Below are 21,687 nucleotides of genomic sequence, written 5' to 3' on the forward strand. Positions count from 1 at the left end.
CAGGGACCAGCTACAATATGATATGCAAAACAACACAGTACACAGCAGTCACCAGCCAGGGCTTATCCAACTCTAAAGCAAGCATCAGAAATAGTTGTAATAGCGATGGCTACCAGACATGCCAACAAAGTGCAATCGAGGCACGAAGGATGATCAGCCACTGCACTGGAGCTCAGCCTGGATGCACAGCGTGGTTCCCCAACGTCTGCCTGCACTTTCTCTGCAGAGAATGGCACCACAGTGCAAATGAGATGCTTGGTTTTCTTTACATGGCTCAAGGACAGGCTCCTTGGAAGCTGTAAGACACTGGGAAAGGCAGGGATGGAACAGAGGTCACTGCAGACAAGCCCAAAATCTGTCTACCAAGACGACTTAGAGTTTTCAGCTGAGGGGTGGGAAACTGAGTCCGTGCAGGGTGCTGGATAGTCCATGGGGCACGGCTGTCTAATTTGGGTGATAAACATCTACATTTTATCTGGATTCCTTTACAAATGGAGGAAGCACAATTTATAGTAAGGTTTGCTCTGGTCCCGCTGTTTTTGTAATTTCATGGTAGGATTATCAGAAACTGCTTGAAGAGATGAAGTTGCAGAAACTTCAGTGCTTTTAATCCCCATTTCTCTCACCAAAGGTACCACATATATGCTGTATATGCCAAACTCAGCGTATGAGCTACTTGAGAGGGAACATCTGGGAGAAATGGATTTAAACTGGTAAAGTATACAGTGCACCAGGGTTTCAGAAACAGTGACAAATATTTTGTGGTCCAGCCAGACCTAGTTTTGGTGGACTGACCTCACAACGGACAAGGCAGTGGGACAGGATGAAGCCTAAAATGCACAAAAGCAAAAGATGCATTTGAAGGGGAAATAATCACTAAACCTGAAAATTCATTCATTTGACTATAGGAAACTTGGTGCAGAGCTTCAGCCCAAACAGCTTCTCTATTCCCGGTGTTAATCACAGGGACGTGAAGAAAAAAAGGTGCTGGTGAAAGGTAGTTTTCTTCTCACACTTACTGACAACCCAGCCTAGCATGTCCTTTACCCAGAATAGAGAGCATTTTCCTCATTAATCTTCTAAAATCCTCTAAAATCTTCCTCTCCCCAAGTCTATTAGCAGTAGAGTCTGAGCACTGTGAGAAGAACACACATGGTAAAGTGCGGTGTGATAGCAACAGCTCTCACGCTCAGTACTCAGCAAGATGCCTTCTCATCAAAGGCCAACCTCTTCAGAAGTACACCAGCTCTGACAAAATTTTCTGTGGGGAGATTTCTCAAATATATGGGATAACTACTGGAGCGAGCTTCCAGAATAGCCAGGAGTTTAGGCACAAGGTTACGAGCAGCGATGAAATTTCTGCTTTACCTAAATAGTGATCTCCTGTACCCCTGGAGAGTATCCTAATCCCAGACTGCTGGCTTCTGTGGGCAGACCTACCCCGGGTTTTCATCATTTTGACCCTGGAAAAACCCTCATGACCCTGGAAAAACCCTCATGAGAAAGGTTCAGCCAGAATGGCAAAGGGTAATCTACCCGATCCGGAGTAGCAAATTAACCACTAACCTTTTTTTTTTTTTTTTTTTTTTGCATATTGAAAGATTGCAGACATGAGATGATAGCTCTGACCCCAGACCCACAGCTCCTCTGAGACAGACTACTTCAGCCCCTTCCAATCCAGAACGGAAATGACTAAAATTACACCAGTTTCGATAGCAGAGAATCCTTGCTTTCCAGCCAGCCTTCTCCTGTGGCACAAGTTTAATAAGAGATTCCTTGAAGGCATTGCCATAGGTAGGGGCATGGGATCCTTGTGCTTTGGTTATGGCCACGGGAGAGCTTAATTCATTACCAAATATTAAACAGTTCTCATGTTTTTTTCTGAGGAATCTCATATATAAAATGGATCCTATTGGTAATTACATCAGGGTGTCCGGAACAAAAATGAGTACTTAGTTTAGAAAAATTAAGTAGCATCTTTTTTGTTTGTTTGAGGTGCCTCTGGTAGGAACTGTGATGAGAGCCCGGAGAGGGTTATTGCATACCTGGGCAGCTGGGTCACTTGTGTTTGTATATGGCTAATAAAAACAGTTATCTGGAAGCCAATTATATCAGTTTCCATATTATTATGTTGTGTAAAGAGCAAGGACGTAACACTGTTTCTCTCATCTTTCTGCTGTTTTCCATCTCTTTTAACAAGAGCATTACAGCAGATGCTGTCAAGAATTTTAATAAAACAAACTGCCTTTCTGACCATCTTTATCCATTTCTTCTTCTCTTTATAGGCTAGAAACATATTAGAGGGTCTAAGTGAGGGAAATTACTCTTCTCTCCCACTCCCTCCTCCCCATCCCTCTCTCTCAGTCGTTCTCCTGAGCACTGTATGCTGTGGAGTTTTTCCTCTTGCAGGAAACCCAAAATAGAAAGAAGAACTCCCCAATAATACCTCATGGGACATATGTGGCTGCCTGGATACTTAGTCACGCTGACTGTTAGTCAATGCCCATCGCTCCCTCCTGCATGGAGCTCCAAAAGGGCCTGAGGTCACGGCAGAGCCCGTCCCCAGAGCCCTTTGGATGCTGGCGAGAGGGTGAATACGAGCAGTGGCAGCCGATCCACCGGGCTGCGGTAAGTGAGGTGGTACGGCTAACGAACATCCTTAGCATGGGTACGGCCATGCTCCACCACTGTCCTGAACACAGGTTGGCCAAATCACAGCATCACCCCAAGGGGTGATAATATAGGAGGTTTGTAATACTGAGTCACTGAGGACTAAAAAAAAAGAAAGAAAAAAAAAAAAAAGGCAAACCAGGAAGTATGCCAATAACATGTAACCTGTTTAAATGTTGCACAGCTGCTGCTAGCAATACAGAAGAGACATCATCTGTCTCCTGTCCTCAAACAGAGCATGGAGACTGCTGTACTCATGAAAATCCAATCATGTACAATACAAGTAGGAGAGTTATTCCTCTCCGTGTGCGCCAGGGATTCACTGTTTTGTCCTTTTCCCTCTTCAGGTGACTCGAGGCAGGTCCTGCCTCGTGACCTTTTGGACCTTGCACACATGCAAACCTCTGTCTGGCTTTAGAGGGGTTGTGAGGAAGGAGGAAAGCATGGAGCGAGTCCGGCTGGAAGCTGCCCGCTCAACGGGGAGAGCTCAGACCAGATCACTTTAAGCCAGGTGTTTCTCCTACTGTGCCCTTCCCACAATTTCTGAAGCGGATCAAATTGCCCGGGAACAAATCTTAGAAGATTTCAGTACCCAGCTCTGCCAAAACGCTCGCGTGGGCAAGTGTCAGTACTCAGAGACGACTGTAACTACAGGTGAGAGTCTGGTACAGGGACACCCTCACTTTAGGCTTGGGCAGAGGTGAGTTACCTGGGTTAACTCAGCAGCAAAGTCACAGAGCTAGTGACACCTACTGAAAAAACCTCAAAAAAGCAAGTTGGTAAGGCCAATTACTAAAAATGGAGTCAGCTGTTCGGAGTCTTTAATTACCTCTTTGCTTAAGATGGGACAATTAACTTCCCAGCCCCTGAACAAATGGGTGGAAACACGTTTTGTCCTGAAGAGTAAAAGCAGAAGAAGGTGTTGATCGGCTGTGCCTGACCCACCAGGCAGAGCCAGGGTTGGAGGGGCTGCAGCTCCTCCAGGGAGCGGGGATGGAGCTGAGAGAAGAAAAGTATGGCAAAACTAAGGTATTTCCTCTCTAACTCGGTCTGGAGATCTTAAAACCTTTGAAACTGGTGTGTGCGAGTCTTCGTGTTTGGTTTTGTGCAAAAATATCTTGCTAGCGCTTCACTCCGTGCTGACCTGGTCTGTTTAGCAGCTTCCTGGCGTTAAGGTAGGGTTTGCCATATCTCTGGTGCTTTGTTTCACACTAGCTGTGTGTAGTCGTTTTCTCAGCAAGATGGAGAAGTGTAAGTACAATGTTCTGATGTGTTTTACTAGGTGTTATTTTTATTTTCCATGATTAAGCTACTCAAGGATACTCGGTTCTCTTTTTTATGGTGTGGTATTTTTTCTTGCATATTCTGCATAGAAAGACTTTGTGTAAGTGAGAGAGATTTGCAGAAGTGTGCTAGTTCGTGAATGGAAATAAGGTCACCTAATCATCTAAATAGTGCCGTGTTCCTACAAAGTAGGTTTTTTAGTGTCCCAGAGACGCTAACTGCCAGCACAGGTAGTTGTAGTTGTAAAACTGTGCCTGAAGTTCTTTGTGCCTTCACTTCTCAAAGGGAGCTTGCCTCTTACCTAGAAGACTAGGCTATAAATTTGCCCATGTACCCAGTTATAATCAACCTTGGAGTGCAGCCTTTGGTAAGAAGGAATAAAGGGCTCTTTGAGCCAGACTTTCTGGTGTCGGTCCTCCGTAAGAGCGTTCCCTGTAAGTCTGCTCCTCCACGGCGGGTCAGAAGGGCTCGGCTGCGCCCAGGGGCAGGGCAGAATTAAGATGGTTTTTGTGTCTCGGTCTTCCTGAGCAGCATCCAGCTGACCTCAGGGCAGGGGTTAGTAGAAGGCAATCTGTGGCAATCTTCTGGAATAAACAGCCACCATTTTAAACAAAAAATTGTCTTGTAGTAACAAGCAGCTAATACGGTTTCTTGAGGGAAAAGAAAAATTTGAATGCCATTTTGAAGAGCTGATATATTTTTGTATACTCACAAGACAGAGACAAACATCCTTCTAATGAAAATTTTCTGTTCAAATACAAATAGTGCTTCATGCCCACACAATGCAAACACACAACTTTGTGTTTCAAGTCCCCTTGGGGATGCTGGCACCTTGTTCTGTGATGGAAATATTTGCTTCAACTGCAAGAAATTAATTTTAGGGTAGCTCATTATGCACCACAAACCTTTTTAATACTGATCATAAAGCTGGAAGAAAAGGACAAGAGACATGTCTCCTATTTGATTTGAAGCACTTAAGTTCTTATATATTATTTATAATTTTATCCTCAGCATGGAAGGTAACACTTGTAATACATGGTGATCAGTACCTCACCAGCATTTGAAAACTATAGCTGCATACATTGTTGTCTCTTATTTTTCTTTTTTACACAATAAAATGTGATATACAGTAGTTGCTAACTTCATATAGGTACTGATTTGGGACTTTTTAGTGTCATAAAACCTCTGAAGCAGAGACTCATGGAATGTGAAACACTGACATAGTGCCTCTGGAGCACCAAAGCAAAAGCTGGCTGATGAAGATGGGTTATTTGTGGTGATGTGGTGCCTGGAATTACAAACACTGCAGGGTTTAGTTGCACGCACACAAAAACTCCCTGAACTTGCAGAACTTTCTAAATGCTGGATGTGGGAGTAGTCTGACCTGACAATTCCCCTCTCCTTGGGGGGGGGAGAAAATAAAAGGAGGGGAGGAGGAAATGCTACTCCATAGAAGTAAATAGTCTGATTTTTAACTTGTAATGTTGATCTGAAAATGGTTCCAGTGTTGACAAAAGGACAACAAACTGTTATTTGAATAGGCTGCAGAGTGTTTGCATCTTGTTTGATCATTCAGATACATAAGTGCTGCAGTAAATTGTTAGCATTGAGCCTGACTGTGCAAAAGCTGTTGGAGGAGACCCTTTACACATGCAACAACTGTCCGAATCAAAGTATTCACCCAAAAAGCACGACGGGAATATACAATTTAACATAAAGAACTAGCGAAGCAGTTGCTTGCTTCTGGAACCACAGACTTCCAAAACTTTTTATGAAGTATTACCTTTCCTTTAAAGCTGTGTCATATAGTGTAAATAAATGACAACATCAAAACTGAAACTCTTGCAAATCTTTGGATGCAAACCCCAAAGTTCAATATATGTTGTAATCTTGATTGTTTGTTTTTGTTTTTTTTAATCATTAAAATGATTAATCTCCCTGAGCAACAGGGAGAAGTTTCTTTTTAGGACTAAAATTTTCCTGAAGATTTATGTTTATTGCTTTTACACTTTCAGCTGGTAGAAATTAGATTAGGCTCTCATTACCCACTTCATCTTTTAATATGCTGTAGAAAGTCATATGAAAGTGCCAAAATTAGCACTGTCATCCTCTGTGTTGTCTGTTTTACTGCAGCACAGAGCTGTGGTATACTCAAATAATATACCTGTGGTGTCTGTTACTAGCACAGTCTCCTGTTCTGTTTGACTCAGACCTCACATGCATACAAATTCATTATATACATTTTCTCTTCCAAGAATGTATACATTTGGAGCATCAGCCATTTACAGACACATAGCATAAATAAAGCAGTGAATTTTTCTTCATTCTCTACCCCTTATGCTAATGAAAATTACTGAGGAAGGAAAAAAGCCCACAGAAAATGCAGTTCCCCCAGCATTATTCACATTGCAGTAGACAGCACAATTCTGTACTTACAGATCTTAACAGTGAAATGTCTCAGGATCTTTACAATTTTCTGCAGAACTGTTTCAAGCTCTCAGCAAGCCACAGTGTTCATCGAGGCAGAACGGAGCCGTATGGAAGGTCTATGCAGCTGGGAGATAATGGAACTGTTTTCCCAGCTGGGACTACAAGCCTTTTATCCACTGAGCATTGCGTGTCTCTTCACTGGTATTAACCGTGAAATACACTGCTTTCCCGTTGTACTCGTGCTAGGACTCACACAATTAGTGCTGGAATCGGCTAAAGAGCTACTACAGTTTTTGCATATTCCTATCTGGAGATCTTGAACGTATAAAAATTAGCTCTGCGTTGATCATCCTTCAAGAAAGCTGAGAGAGCGAAAGCGCAGCTGTCATACTAGTAGCATAAAAGATTAAATGTGCTCTTGCTATTCTTTTCGTACAAATATGAGCTCCTGTCAGGTAATCGGAAGCCTCTCTTCTTGAAAACTGGGTCAGAACTCAGTATTAGGTTTAGAACAGGAATGGAAATAATTTTGTTTAGTCCTGGGTCCCACAATTGCTTCCTGCGCTCCATAAGATTAAGCTCATAGGATGCGAGTTGACACTCAGATTACATCCCAGCACTGACTGTCCTCTTGAAACCCCTTCATATTTTACATATTTATTTTTTTTTTAAAAGGAAGACTTGCTTGTCTAAAGTAGCACAGACATAAATCCTGATTACATATAAACTTCAAACCTTCTTACATTACCATTTTTCCTCTTGGGACTGCTTCAGGAGAGATCAAATGCAAAGCTCAGAGAGGGGAATGCCTTTCTGTTAGTAAGCAAAAGTTATTTGTATTCACAGGGGATAGAAGTGGAAACAGCAGTTTTCAGAATGTTTCTGCCAAGAAAAGTGCAATTGTGTCACGGGCATTGCTTCACAACATTCTAATGTAATCTCGGTGTAAATCCATTAGTTTGTAATGAGATTAATTGCCTGCCTGTCTGAGCAATGGCAAGCGGAGAGGATGTGGAAGTTGGGTGGCAAAAGCACTCAGCGGCACGTGGATGCCTTTAGTAGACCAAAACAATAATTCAATCAACAAAAGAGGAGGAGTGTGCTTTTTTTTTTTTAGTTTGAATTTTTCCCACCTATAAACTGGGAGTGCATTCGTGCATCCCCTTATTTTCCAACACAACAGCTGACTGCGGAGAACTTGCACCAGGAGTTTGGTGGTGTCTCCTCGACGGCTCTGCCGCGCTACCGATCGTTTGAGCGGCAACGATGAGATTGCTCTTGCTTGAGGTGGCTGTTGAGTTGAGACACCCTTGAAGAAAGCTGAAGTAACAGCAGCAGGACAGAAGGTGAAGGTGCTGTCCTTCCTAAGAGGAGAGGAGGAGGTTTCTAGCATCCATCGGCAGAGGAGGATGGCTCGCTGGACCTGATTGAAGCGATCTGGGTTCAACCCAACCTCCTTGGAGGACTTCTCTTATGACCTTGGAAGCACCTCAGCTGTCCTGGTCTGCTCTTTGTTTGTAAAACGGGGACAGCAGGACTATGGGAACTCATGGGATGTGCATAGAAGTGCCAAGCATCCTATGACAGCCCCATGGGACCAGTATGGTGAGCGCTCCCCTCCCATTTCAGAGCTCTTGTAGCCATCCTCCTGATTAACATAAACAATTTTACGCTTCCATCGTGTGAGCTTCTCAAATGAGCTTTACCGACAATTAATTAAGCCTTGCAGCACCTTCTAAAGTAGGCAGGCATTATAATTAGCAGTTCTATTTTTAATTAGGAATAAAATTTGAAATGGAATTTTAGGTATTTCCTCATTAAAATTTTCTTTTTAAATAATGTCAGTGCTTTTTTTTAAGTTGTATCAAGGGTAAATAGACAGAGTTGTTTCAACAGATTAACCCAAGCTTCTCATTGCCAATTTTAAAAGTTTATTAAAAATCTAATCTTTTCTATGTCAAAACAAATGATTTTGCTTATGCATTGGTTGTCTAACAAGACTGTCTGGGAACAGATTCTCAGTTACTGAGGAAATTAATGCTGTTAAAACTTTCCCATTTCCAACTGGGAATGGAAACAGCTTGGAAATGTCCCCTCTAAAGGTAGATAATTCATTTCAGGATCTCATGTTTCCATTCAGGAAAGACTGTAACACTTAAACATCTGAATTTTGAACTTCTGAATCTCTGAACTGTCTTTTTATTAAAACTTGTGAAGTTCTGATATAGATTTTTCTGAACTATATTATACCCCATTAAATATTATGCCTATACCTTTTAGAAATGACCCAGGAAGTGATGATAAAATTGAATATCAAAACAATCTGTTCCTAAAGGTCAAGATAAAACATTCAAATGTTACCAAAATGTTGTGGGTTTGCCCAATTTTCTTTCAAAACAAAACTTCATTGACGTTCATTTCTTTGTCAAACGTTTTGCTTTTGAAAATTGCCATGTTCTGGCAGAAAAAGCTGTCTAACAGTTGTTTGGCTTTTTAAAAAAACCAAAGAACCCTACTTAACATAGGTAACCTTATTGTGTTTCCAGCAGGCAAAAGCCTCTTAAACAAATCTTTTCAACCATTAAGCCTTCTTGCTACTCCTGTTTGGTTTTTGACAGTGCCAGAGCCTGGGCAATTGCTGCTGTGCTATAAAGCAATCTGGGGGGAGGCTTGAGCACCACCAGCAGTCTAGGATGGGGCTCCAGTCACCCCGAAAGCTGGCCCTGGATTATAGAGTGGCAAAAGTTTCCCTAGCTCTGAATGAACCTCACAAAGTCCTTGCGTACCTTTCAGGACATTGTTGTAGGCTAAAAATAACTTGAAGATAGGATCTGGTCTATAAACTAGACAGCGGATAGAGCCTCGAGCATAAGCTGGAAGACAGAAGTGAATTAGCAGGAGTTGGGCCAAGGTGTTTTTTGCAAAAACTCTGCTGACGAAAGGCCTGGGAGATACTTACTCCTCCGTTCCTCTGTAAAAATTGGAGATGCCTTCAAATGATACATGCGGGTTTTTGTAAGAGCTGTCACTATGCCTTCAAAAGGAGATAGAGCTTTCCAGCTTACTGCTGACTTCTTGTGGCTGTGTCAGTTTTTCTCTCTCTCCTTTAGACAGAGCAGATAAATCCAAGATGTCTTTAGCAACATTTTAAAGTGAATTAGATCAAGGACTGATATGATCTAGACTCCTTCCGCTGCGCTCAAACGGATACTTGTCCTTGAGCTAGTTCCTACGATCACAAAGGCAAAATTTAAGGCCCGAGATGAAACTCCTTTGAACAAAGGAATGCGATTGCATCCCACGAGGTGCTTTATTCAGGCAGTGCCACCTACTGCTTCGAAACTCATCTATTAAGCAACCTAAATTGCTATTTGGCATTTACGCTGTGCACAGGGTTTAGGTTACTCTCAAATCTTCGATCATCTTTATGAATCCATAGGCACTGCTCAAGTAAGATTGAAAGGGAATTTTGTAGGGCTTAGTCAGTAATTGTTCCAGAGGCAAAACTCCCGGGCCTGAGTTACGAACTAAATAGGTTTGGGTGCAACAAGTGGCTCTACCACAGTCATCCTGTGTGATGTTGCAGAAAGTCCCTACCTCAAGCTATTGCTCACGGCTTTTGTAAAACTTCACAGCATTTCTGTGTACTGCCGGCAGGTAATTACTTTTCAAATTATTGGCTGAGTTTCCTCTCAATTCTGTTAGATGTATTCTAGAATAAATTGCAACACACAGTAATTGCTAACTAAATGCTAAATGAATGCACCTTCACAATTTTTTTGATACGGAAGTAAGCTATGTAATTATAAATTCATTCACCTTTGTCTTGTGGAATTCCTGAAAGTCTTGTCAGAGACAGACATTGGAAAACATGGATGATGGAAACCTGAGAGCAAAAATTCATAATAATTCACTTGCATTGTAGTAAAAATTAAAATGTATTGTGAAGTTAATTGAGTTACTGGACAAGGTGGGTAGTTGAACAGTGCACAGTGCAGGTGTTGGTGAGTGATCTGATTTTGCATAAAAAAGGCCTTGAAATCATGTAGAAATGATTGCCCCATATCTCAAACAAATACTAGTATACATGTGGCCTTATGGCGTTATTTCTGCAGTCTTCCGGAAAGAGGAAAGGAATTTGCTCTGGAAACAATGTTCACTTTTTTCTTTCTTTTTTTTTTTTTTTTTTTAAAAGAGGTTTTGTATTATTTTTAAATGTTTATTATACTCTAACCATGCAACTGGAGAGAGCACATAGTCTCAACAGCATGTCTTCTCTGTGTGTTTTAGCACTGCAGGTCATGTGGAACAATGTTAATGCAGAAAAACTAATGTAATCTATAAGAAATACACCTTAATATAGAATAGCTACTTCTTCTGTAGTCTTTGTAGATTTTGTTTTACCTTGTGGGGAGAAGAAACTAAGAGAAAAGGGATCTGCAGGTTTAACATAATCAGTTTGAAGAGGGTATACATTTAGCTGTATTTCTGCTGAGTGTAAAAAGACACAATTAAAAGTATTGAGCTTATTGGTCTTTTTCACACTAGATCCATTGAATTAGACTGTTTCAGCCCTTGTTTGTATTCCACAAAACTCTTTCCTCTGTCTGAACTTCAGTCTGTCTCCTTTATCTAGTTCCTTTAGTTCTCAATTTTATAGTGACTGAACAGAGTTATGGACAACCCCAGTCTTAGACTCTGGACTTGGTAATGCTTTGATAACACGGGGAGTAATTAGTTTCCACATGCACACAAGCACTCATGCACACACGTACACACAAATAAACTAGAAAACAAGCCCTCTGAACTCCTGAGACTCTACCCGCCACAAAGAGGATGAGAGAGGAAAAGCGTTCAGCGATACCGTTAGTCCTCGTGTTAAAGCACATTGATCTCCGTCTCTAGAATAAATGCGAAGGTTTAGTGGGTGTTAATCCTTGCAAAATGCGCTGCTTATTAATGATCACTCTAGCAAAGGTGACCTCTGGAGCCATGAATAATGCTCTGAGTAGAGCCACAAATGGTTCCTATGCTTTCATCTCATCTCCGTTATTCTCTGATGCCTTTTCGCTTTTGCCACATGGCAATGGATTTGAAAACTTTTTGTCCTCTACAGACACCTGGTTCTGACTGGGAGTGGGAAATGCTCGAATCAATACCTGTAAGCTTATCTATAATGGAACTGGAAGCTCTTTAACTCCAGGACTGAAATGTCAGCCCCGATTGGAGGTAATTGGACAAGGAAATTTTAAAAGTATAAGCAAAAATAAGTATGAAGGCTTTTATTAAAGTTATTTTTGATACAGCTGATAGTGTTATTGAATGTGGTTTCTGTCTTGAAAGCGGAGTCAAGCGCAACCACTGTTGAACAGCCTTCGCGATCAAGCCAATTACAGTATTCTTAGTGATACTTTTTAATGCCCTCAGAATGGCTTTGTGGCTAACTCTAGCAGGATTTTCTATTCATAGCAATTTGGGGGGCTTACTTATCTTTTTGTTTTCTTCAGGGTTTTGTCTGGGGTGTGGTTTTTTGGTTTGGGGTTGGTTTGGGTTTTTTTTATGTGTTTTGTTTTGTGGCTTTTTTTTTTTTTTTAAAAAAAGAAAACAGCCATCTGAGAAAATGCCAGTTGTGTGTTTCCAGATTTTTAGGGTTGTATTTGTGGTTGTGCCTTCCTGGATGTGAAGTATCAGATAAGTGGGTCACTTTTCACATTGATTTTCCTTAAGGGAGAGAAAACTAGAAGAATGGAGTCTGGGAATTACAATGAACTTCCATTACTGCACCTCACAATTCTGCTAAATGGTCAGTGGATCAATGTCCACTGTCTGTGCTATGTGGAGAAGACTACAAAGACATCACTGGCTATAAGTATAGGGTACTAGATGTCACATAATGGGTATCAGCTGGAAGTAGTCATTCAGCTGTGAGAGAGCGAGCTTGGAAAACTAGACTAAAATAGAATAATTCACAAAACCTCTCAATTTACAGAACTTAGTGTAGCTACACACCAAGTTGCTCCTTTCAAGCATGGCTTTCTTTTATCTAATACTTGGCATGCTGTTCGGAGGTCACATTTTGCAAAAGTGCTTGCAGTTGCTACCTATTCCCTCTGCAGATGCATCTCTTTGGACTGACATCTCCTGGTGGCACTGCCACTCTTTGTGACCCGTGTTTCCCATCATTTTCATGAAGTTGCTGCAGCTTCTGTAACACCAGCTAATGCCAATTGTTTTCAATGCATTTGTTTTCCCTTGTGTGTTCATGCTTCTACAAGTCCCCTGTGACTCTGGCATCATTACTTTTATTTTTGTAGGGAAAGCATAGTTTTTCCAAGATCTTTGGGAAGACAAAAAGTCAGTAGGTAACACTCCATGCTATTCAACAGACTCATAAAAATCACTTCTGGTACTTCTTGTAGACCTTCTTAACTTTTCTTCATCGTACATTTTACGTTTTCTATATTACATGTCATTATCACAATGTTTGTAAGAAATTTCTGTTCTAATATTGAGTGCTACTCCTTGAACTAATAAAGCAGGGGGAAGGATGGACAATTCCTGCCAATCTGCATTAGGGCACCCGGCTCCATTTCTTCCTCAGCAGTTGTTCTGCGATCCTATTCCCCTTCTGCTTCGGATTGCATGGGCATTTCTTACATCAGGCAACAACATCTATTATGCGTTTTTGCCAGACATTCTTCCCACATGTTCTGGTTTGTACCAATTTTACATTTGAAAAAATGCCACCCCTTTCTGGGGGGCTGAGAACAGCTGGGAGAAGGAAGCAGTTTCTGACACCATTTGGCCTTCAATTTTTCCGCTTTTTGGTAAAATTGCCATTCTAGTGCACAGTACTACTATAATTTAGTTCATGTGCAATGCTGTCAGCCCTGTCTACCTAACCTGAGACACCTAGCTGGGCTTTCTATGTCAAAACACTAGTGGCCCCCTCTACATCAAAATTAACAAATGCAAAAAAGTGTGGAAAAAAAAATATGCCTGCAGAAGCTGAGAAGTGTTGGCTGTGGAGTTTTTCTGCTGACTTCATATGGACTCAGATCAAGTCTAGAATCCTTAACTTTCCCTGAGAAAAATAAAATGTTGCTGTGTGAGATGAGAATTACCTTTGAATAACTTGAAAATCCATTATTTTATCTTGGTTTTTAATGTGTTGGGGGAGTGACTAATGCTTAGAGTAAAAAAATTAAAGTCAAAAGTGCAAATATTAAAGCTAGTGAAAATAGTAAATTATTTTAAGCCTTGGCACCTATACTTGAATATCTAAATAATGAGGGCTTAATATCCATACAGAACAACCCACAGCTGTGCTGGAGAAGACTCTGAGCCACAATCTCAGCTTCTCTCTAAGGCCCTGTCAATCTCCTTTTCTCAAACCATAGGGGTCTGACCAGCCCATTTAGTGCAAATAAGCATGAAAAAGAGAGCAAAGAGCTCAGAAATCTGCTGCGATGGGGTGGCACTCTGTGGATCTTCTTCTCTGCCAAGGGCATTGATGGGCTTCAGGGGCTTTAAACAGAGGGTGATGCAGGGACAACTGTGAAGTCTGTGCGTGCGCGGGGGGGGGGGCACAAAATTAAAAGGAGATTTTGTTGGCAACTTGAGCGGGTTGCTTATTCAAGTTCTGCGGTAAAGCTATATACCTATAATACCCATTTATAGATGTTGTTGCTTCTCCTCTTATTTTTATTTTTATAGACAACAGTATCGTGGAGTTATTACTTTTGTAATTCTCTAACTTGCTCAAATATCTTGAGTATAAGAAGGTGAGCAGTAGGTGAAAAACCAGTATGACGGCTTGGATGCAAGTATACGTGTGTAGTAGCCTTGTCTAGAGCTGGTTTCAGAGAAAGCTTTCAACTGTTGCCAGTCTTGAAACCTGAGTGGATCTGTCTTCTTGCGACTTGATGAATACAACCGACACTTTGCCTGTCCCTCAGAAGTTCTGGCAATTAAGCCCTTATCCTCGAGATAGAAAACAAAATTGCATAGGAGTCTTCTATGTTACTTTTAATGCTAGTGTGTCCTACCTGTCAGTGAACCCAGTTTGGTTGTCTAGATATATCCAGCGTGTGGCTTCCCATATGTTTCTGTATTTGCTTCACTATAGGTTAAAACCCAACACCCCCCCTCCCCCAAAACAAAGCAAAAAAACCCCCTCACCAATGATGATATTGTTAATTGACATTAGGATCCTGAAGGATGGTAATAATGCTTTTATTTCCAGGTTTTACAGACTAAAGTTTGCTGAAGAAGTGAAAATGATCTGTAACGATATGCATGAGTCGCAGCAAGGAAGGATCCATCACCACTAAGATATTCATCCAAGCATCTGCTTACCTGCTCTCCATCTGGAGCATGAGTGCAAGGAAGCAGATAATTGTTGATTACGGAGACACAGGTTGGAGAATGTTAGAAATGAATCAAACAGGGACAATAATGTAGATTCACTTGACCAGGTAAATGACTTAGTATTATAGTTAATATTAAGGTATTAGGAATTAAAATCTATATATCCTGCATCATAATCACAGTTCCCACAGAGGCAGAGGTAGATAAAAAGTGGATTAAAATCAGAAAATTTATTTGCTTTTTCTACATCATTTTTGGATCTGTTAAAGAGTTTAGTCTCCTTCTCAGCACATTTCAGCACTGGAGGAAAATGCTGTGTGTAAGCTTTAAAAATGTCTCCATCTTCTAAAAGAAGAAAAGAAACTTCTTTTTATAAAGATGTATATTGTGGCAGTTCATATAAACTACCGACAGATTAGACTGCACTGTGTTTACTGTTAGAAAAATACAGCAAAAAGCCTTCCAGTACTATTGCTCCTTGTGCTACCGCCTTATTACTCTGGTTCCTTCGTTTTAAGCTTGGCGTTGATGTCAGTGGTATTAGATCAGTGTAAAGGAATAATTTAACCAGGTCTATATGTTTATCCAGGCAGCTGGTTTCCCCAGGGCTCACCAGGCCAACGTTTGAGCATCTCTAGCTTTAACACCATTTGATCTAATTGGAAATATAAACAGTGGAGAGTCCGTGCTAGAACACTTGCTGTTATATTAGGTCTTCCTTTAGGTAACTAGTATATAAACCCCACTTATTACAAACGTGTATGTGAGAATAGTGGATGGAATTTTATAGATCTGGTTTTACTGCGAAAATGTAGTTATTTGGGGATCTCAAAAGCTGTAAACTTGTACCTAGGTTTTTACAGTACCGAGTAAGCTTAGATGAATTAAAGCATAACATTTTTCTGCATCCTTCTTTGGATTATGTTTGAAGACATTTTTCATTTGGATTATTATTTTTTTAATTTCAAATGACAAACAGAAAATATTCCTCTTTCTAGTTGTAGATAAAATTAATGAGAGGAATGTAATATTCAGACAGGGATTGTTTATATAAAGTCACTTGCTAGATGATTTGTATAGAAATATCCTCGTGTTTTGACACACTGATTTCTTGTTTTCTGACAGTGGTATAATTTGCTTTAAGAATTGTTTCAGTCATTTCCAAAATACTACTTATGCAGCATTGGATAGAAATAATTGAATTTTGTAAAGTTATACCAACTTTTATTATGAGGAAAAAGAGATCTCTTTATGTAATCCCATCAACTTCCCCCTCAAAGTTCTGCTTAATTAAAACTACACTCTCTTAAAACAGACCATCGCTTATGATTATTATGAAGATGTGCAGGTTAGTTTTTGTATCACACACGATAATTTCTTATTGCTGTTGCCTTGTAGAATTGTAATAAGAGGTACTGTAATCACGAATCAGTCTGGCTTTCCATTTTAAACCCCTAATATATTTCAGGGGTGCCTATAAGCCTGCAAGGATAAATCTTGCAAAGGCGAGAGCTTAGTGAAAGGCAAAGCTCAGCTCAGGAAGGGTTTTATTTGCTCCGAGTCTTCCCAATATGGTAGGGAAAACCTATAGGAAGTTTGCTATGAATGTCAACCGGCACCGTGTTTGTTCTCCTGTTTAAAGATATTTACAGACTCAGCAGGGCTGATACAAATAGATAACAAACGTTACAAAGAGCAGTACATGGTGAGACAGTTTTTGCTTTACTGGACTTGGATACTATCATATTTTTAGAAAGTTCTTGAACAATCTGATTTTTGTGGACTCCTTAAAACAACAGTATTTAGCCCATTCTCAAAATATGCTCATATTCAAATGGTTCCCAGCAGTTTAACGCTCCATCACTCTTCCCATAACACAGTCATTTGTGTAAATCTTTGTATGGATAGTCCTTTCCACTATCCAAATCTTTATGCATCTTTCAACTGTGCGATGGATTTTATCAGACTATTAAAAATAAATTATGCAGGCTTCATGCCACACAATCAAATCTCTGCTTGTTAAGCATTTAGTGCCAGTGATCAAACCCCCTAAATGTCAGAAAGGTGATAGCCTAGCTGTGTTACCTGCATGAAATAAGAGCTTGTCCCGTGGGCAGCTGTGCATTTTCACATACAGAACTCTTCTGAATAAAACAATTAGGTGAAACATTCACTCAGAAATTGTGGTGCCGCTTCCATAAAACTGCAGTTGCAACTATTGCACAAAATGTGTGTGAGGAAACGAGGGGCATTTGGTCCATTTTATAGGATATTTTCTATTCCCCAGCTTGATTCTAGACCTTTCCTTTTGGTTTCAACATTGAGCACTGAAACCCAGAGAGACTCACATCCTTGAATGGTTTGCCTTCAGCCTATGTCACTGCTATTTGAAAATGTTGTTCCTCAGATTTCTACATGATTTCATGAAATTTTACAATTCGAGCAAGTCAGCCCTGCACCTGGTCTACTGAATAAATGTTGCAGCTTCAACATGAAATGACACAAAGCAGTATCACCCACGCTTAAACACAATGTTGATTTAACTTACACCAATGCAACTAAACCTTGACAAAATCTCCCAGCTCCCCAGTCTACTTCTACAAGCAAAGACAAGAATGATTTACCAAGATCACTTTCCACATAAAGATCTATATATTATGTTTAGTTGTACCCATTCCCTTAATGCCATTTGTTTCAACTTGCTTATGGCAATTGTTGCACCATTTTTTCTCATCTTGGTGCATAAACTGTATTGAAAAAGCAAACATCTCAAATTAACTTCCCAGTAGCTCATTTTAATTTTGCCTTGTGCTGTGAGAAGGCTGATAACCTAAATCAGCCTGATTACTATTTCAGCTGGTAAACAGCATATATTATCCTCTACATATTGCTGTTAATAGCTTGTGCATAACCCTTGAGGCTATGGGTATTCTTCTAAAATTAATTTATTAATACTACCCCTGTTGAAGCAACAGGAGATGTCTAAAGGTACCAGGAAGAGGTAGAACAAGAGTGGGCACTGTACAGCCCATCTACCAAAATCCCTCACTGAGAACACATCAGACTCCTATAATTTTACTCAGAGCAAGGGGCGAAATGATCACTCAGGCTATCATTGGGTAGATTTCCTTACTTAAACTCTTTATTTGCAATTTCTGATGTTTGTGAAGAATGAAATGAAGAAGTATAAGAGTAAAATTATCACAGGAAAGAGAGTGTGGTGGTTGTGACCTTTCACTAGCAAATCGGTTTTTAAACAAAGAGACTAGCAGCATGGTTTTGGGCATGGTATGGGAAGGGCAGAGAAATGTTAGTAGTAGTAGCAGTGGTCGCACATGCAGAAGGAGGAACAAAGTTCTCCAAAGATGCAGATAAGAAAAGCCCTCGGAGGTCACAAATCTCCAAGGCTGCCCTGGTTGCAATAGCGAACTGGTGCAATCCCCAGCAGCAACTCCCTCACCCAGTTTCTCCCGTTCTGCCTTGCTCCAGCAATACTTCTGTAAATCACTGGCAGAGGATGTGCCAGATCCCCTTACAGAGACTTGTGTGCGTAAAAGATAAACCATCTATTATTACCACCAGTAACGGATTTACTCCTTTATGTCTAGTAATAAATGTCTGTAATTTGCATCTGTGGTTGAAACCTTGTTTTGGAAAAGGTCAGTATTGTGGAGGTCATTGCTGTCACAACAAAGGGAGTCCTGGTGTGGAGTCTTTAGCTAGTATTGATGAGTATGTCTTCTGTTGCCTTGATGAATGCAAGGGAATTGCCACAGATTTGCACCAAAACAGCGTGCCCTTTCATTCACTGGAAGCGGTATGTCTCTTGGCTACTCAAACTTCCTCTGACACTAGTAGAAAATTAGAACCAAATAGATGAAAGTGGAATTTAATCTATTATTCTCAACACTGCTGAGGACAGAAATGGCATTGCTGCTGTTCAGTGTTGGGGAGAAAAAAGGCAAAGTTAAAAATCCAGTTTGACTGACAGTAATGATGGGCTAGAGAACAATCAGTTGTTTGCAAGAACTGGTAATACTGGTGTAGAAGATGTTGGGCTATTCACAACAACCTGGAATATGAATTGACAAAAGGAGGGAGGAAATGCGTGCCTGTATTATTGCTGTGTTCATGGAATTAGATTCATTATCCTCCTCTGGTTTCTGAGGAACAAGTCTGTTTAAACATCAGACCTGTGTCCAGGTCAGCGATTAGCACCAGGCAGGACTAAAGACTGTAAAGCAGCTCATTAAGGATGCGCGATGGAGTCTTTTGTGAGTACAGTGTGCGACAGATCTGCAGCTGCAGCTAAACAAAGAGGATGTTTACATACGGAGTCACATTGTTCATGAAGTGCTTGTCATGAATAGGTTTTATCATTCTCAGTCCCACAGGAGAAAAAAGCCCCCAAATGTGTCTATTGACTCTGGTGCGAAAAGCGTGTTGTTTGAAATCAAATTCATCTGGCTTGATTTCCAACCAGCTGAGTTACGTCTGCCACAGGACTTGACAAGGATGGCTTTTCCTCTTTCATGAGCTCCAGATCTCAGGTTGTCAGGAGCTGGCCTAGTCCCCAGAATAAAATATGCCACTCGAGGTAATTTGCTTTAGGTCAAGCTGTCTGCAGGGTTTATGGAGTAATCCAGCTGTAGGACGTCGAATGCATTGGGAGCCTGGCAGTGCTTGCTTTCTTCTGCCACGAACACTGGAGGGATGCTGGGTGAAGAGCAATGGTTGTCAGCTGCGATGGAGAACCCCTTGGTGACCAGGTCTGCTGGCCTTGGGGACCGTCCCGCTGTCAGCTGGGCCATTTGCATCCTGGTGACTTCTTGGGAAAACGAAACGAGACTGCCAGGGGGTCCCCGGATGCGCAGGACCTGACCTTACTTATGTCACTGACAACTCTGATGAATCGAAAGGTTTCAAGGTCAAAATACTGAATAAAAATCCTAACTGTATGACTCATACCGCCTACGTTTTTCAAATCTCAGATCAGTGCCTTTCGGGCTCATTGATAATGCTGTGGTCTTAGAGAGGTCAAGACTACTTGTGAAACGTTGAGTAATAAGTTGATTAGTTGCTTGATTAGATGTGAGGTTTAGATGTGGATTATATTTAAGTATCAGCAGTAGTTAAGAGAAATTTATAGCACATACTTAGTATCTCAGTCATAGTATCTAATGATATTTCAGCAATAAAACCTTCCTTTCAGGTGATAGTCCTCACCATTATAACAAAAGTTTAATCAAAGGATTAAAGACTCTTTCTTTTTGGTTTACAATCTTCAATTCTTTTTCCCTCTGGAAAGCTTAAAAAGAACTGCAAGAAGTATAAATCTTAGGAAAGGAAATTAAGCTCCAGTTTTAATTCCAATAAAATTACTGAAAGCATTCCACAGACTTTATACATAAACGCATCAAAACACCTTGTAAGTGTATTTATCTTCATAACACGCCTATGAAATAGGGAACCACTGCAGTATCAGTTTTACAGCAGAAACCTGGCCCACAGAGTGGCCAGGGGCTGGTTTCACAGAAAGACTCTGACATGTCTCTTCTCCTCTGCCCAGAACTGTTATGCTTCCCACCACCACCAGATCCTGACATCACTTAAAGTCCATGGGTAGCTCAGAGATTAGTGTTAAAATTTTCCTATGCCTACAGGTCTGCTTATACCTCTGAAAATTAAGATTAATCAGCGTGGAGGTTATAGGTGTCCATCTGCCCATCCTGCCTGCGTGGTTGAACAAAGTGCACAAAACAAGAGGAAAGGATTTGGAGCAATTAAAGCTACTCTTTAATAATGTTCAGAGAAACTAAGCCATGTTCCTTTCCATACAAACCTTCTGACAGCTACTTGAAACTAGTGCACCGTAGCACTAGTCGGGCGTCTGGAAATCCTGGGCAAAAGTAGAATAACGCAAGTTCTGCCCAGAAAAACAGGTTGTTTCCTGACTGCTGGACACCCATAATGTCGGCCAAGCTTGTAAAAGAGATCTGTGGGAGAAGCAAAACATAAATTTGAATCTTCTGCAGAATGGCTTGTTCCTTAATCTCTGAGCTGTCCTTCCTTTCCACTCAAACCCAAAGTGTGCTTTAAACTCAAGCATCCCTAACCGGAGCCACCACCCTGGAGAAGACCACTTATAAAGTCAGGGGATGTATTGCTTGGGGAAGGATCCTGGGTCCAGGTCTTTAGGAGGCTTTTTTTTTTTTTTTTTTTTCCCCTAAAATGACAAGGGCAAAGTGTAACCAGGCAAGGAACCACCAACATTCAACCACCCGTTGAATGTTTTCCCATAGTGGTTTGGGAGAGCTACAGTCACAATATGTAATCCATGTGTCTGCTGTGAGCCCAGTGATTATTTCCTCCTACATAAAGACTAGGAGCTGCTTAAAATGCTTGATGAATAGTGAACAAAATAGAGAGTGAAAGTTATAAGAGGTTACCAGTAAACAAATTCCTATAGACATTCAAGAGTTGATTTAGGTACAATCTTGTTTTTACTCTAGCTAAGCATCATTTCCCTCTCAATAATGTTAAATAATGTATATGCACATCAAAATGTCTATTGCAATGTGGAATACCCATCTTGTTAGTGTAAATGGTGCACAGTGCTGATTTTTGAGGACCCTGGTAGATGAAAATCCATTTCAATTCTTTTACTGCAGATCTAAATTTCCCTTTTTATTATTGTTGTATCATATGACTTCGTCACTTACAACTAAGTGCTATGGTACACAATAGGAGATGCATTCTTCTGTACCTGAAATTATAAATGCCACCTATAGTTGGGTGGGGGTTTTAATTTTTTTTCTGCTACAGGTTTTTTTCTATATACATAATTCATAGCTTCAAATACAGTCACTAAAAATTTTTGCAATAGCATTTAATCCCTTCTATATCTTAAAGGAGATGTTTGATCTTTAGAAG

General features: G+C 40.6%; 1 protein-coding gene across 2 annotated transcripts in view; it reads right to left on the reverse strand.

Moving 5' to 3' along the window:
- Nucleotides 1-6,525, reverse strand: part of LOC142042665 (contactin-6-like) — a 150,643-nt gene extending 144,118 nt beyond the window's left edge. For both annotated transcript variants that reach the window (XM_075052818.1, XM_075052817.1), the window contains exon 1: nt 6,391-6,525. The gene's annotated coding sequence lies outside the window, so the exon portion shown is untranslated. The remainder of the gene's footprint in view (nt 1-6,390) is intronic.
- Nucleotides 6,526-21,687: the final 15,162 nt, after the last annotated feature.

The sequence above is a fragment of the Buteo buteo genome, chromosome 21 (genome assembly GCF_964188355.1).
Source record: "Buteo buteo chromosome 21, bButBut1.hap1.1, whole genome shotgun sequence".
Classification (NCBI taxonomy): domain Eukaryota; kingdom Metazoa; phylum Chordata; class Aves; order Accipitriformes; family Accipitridae; genus Buteo; species Buteo buteo.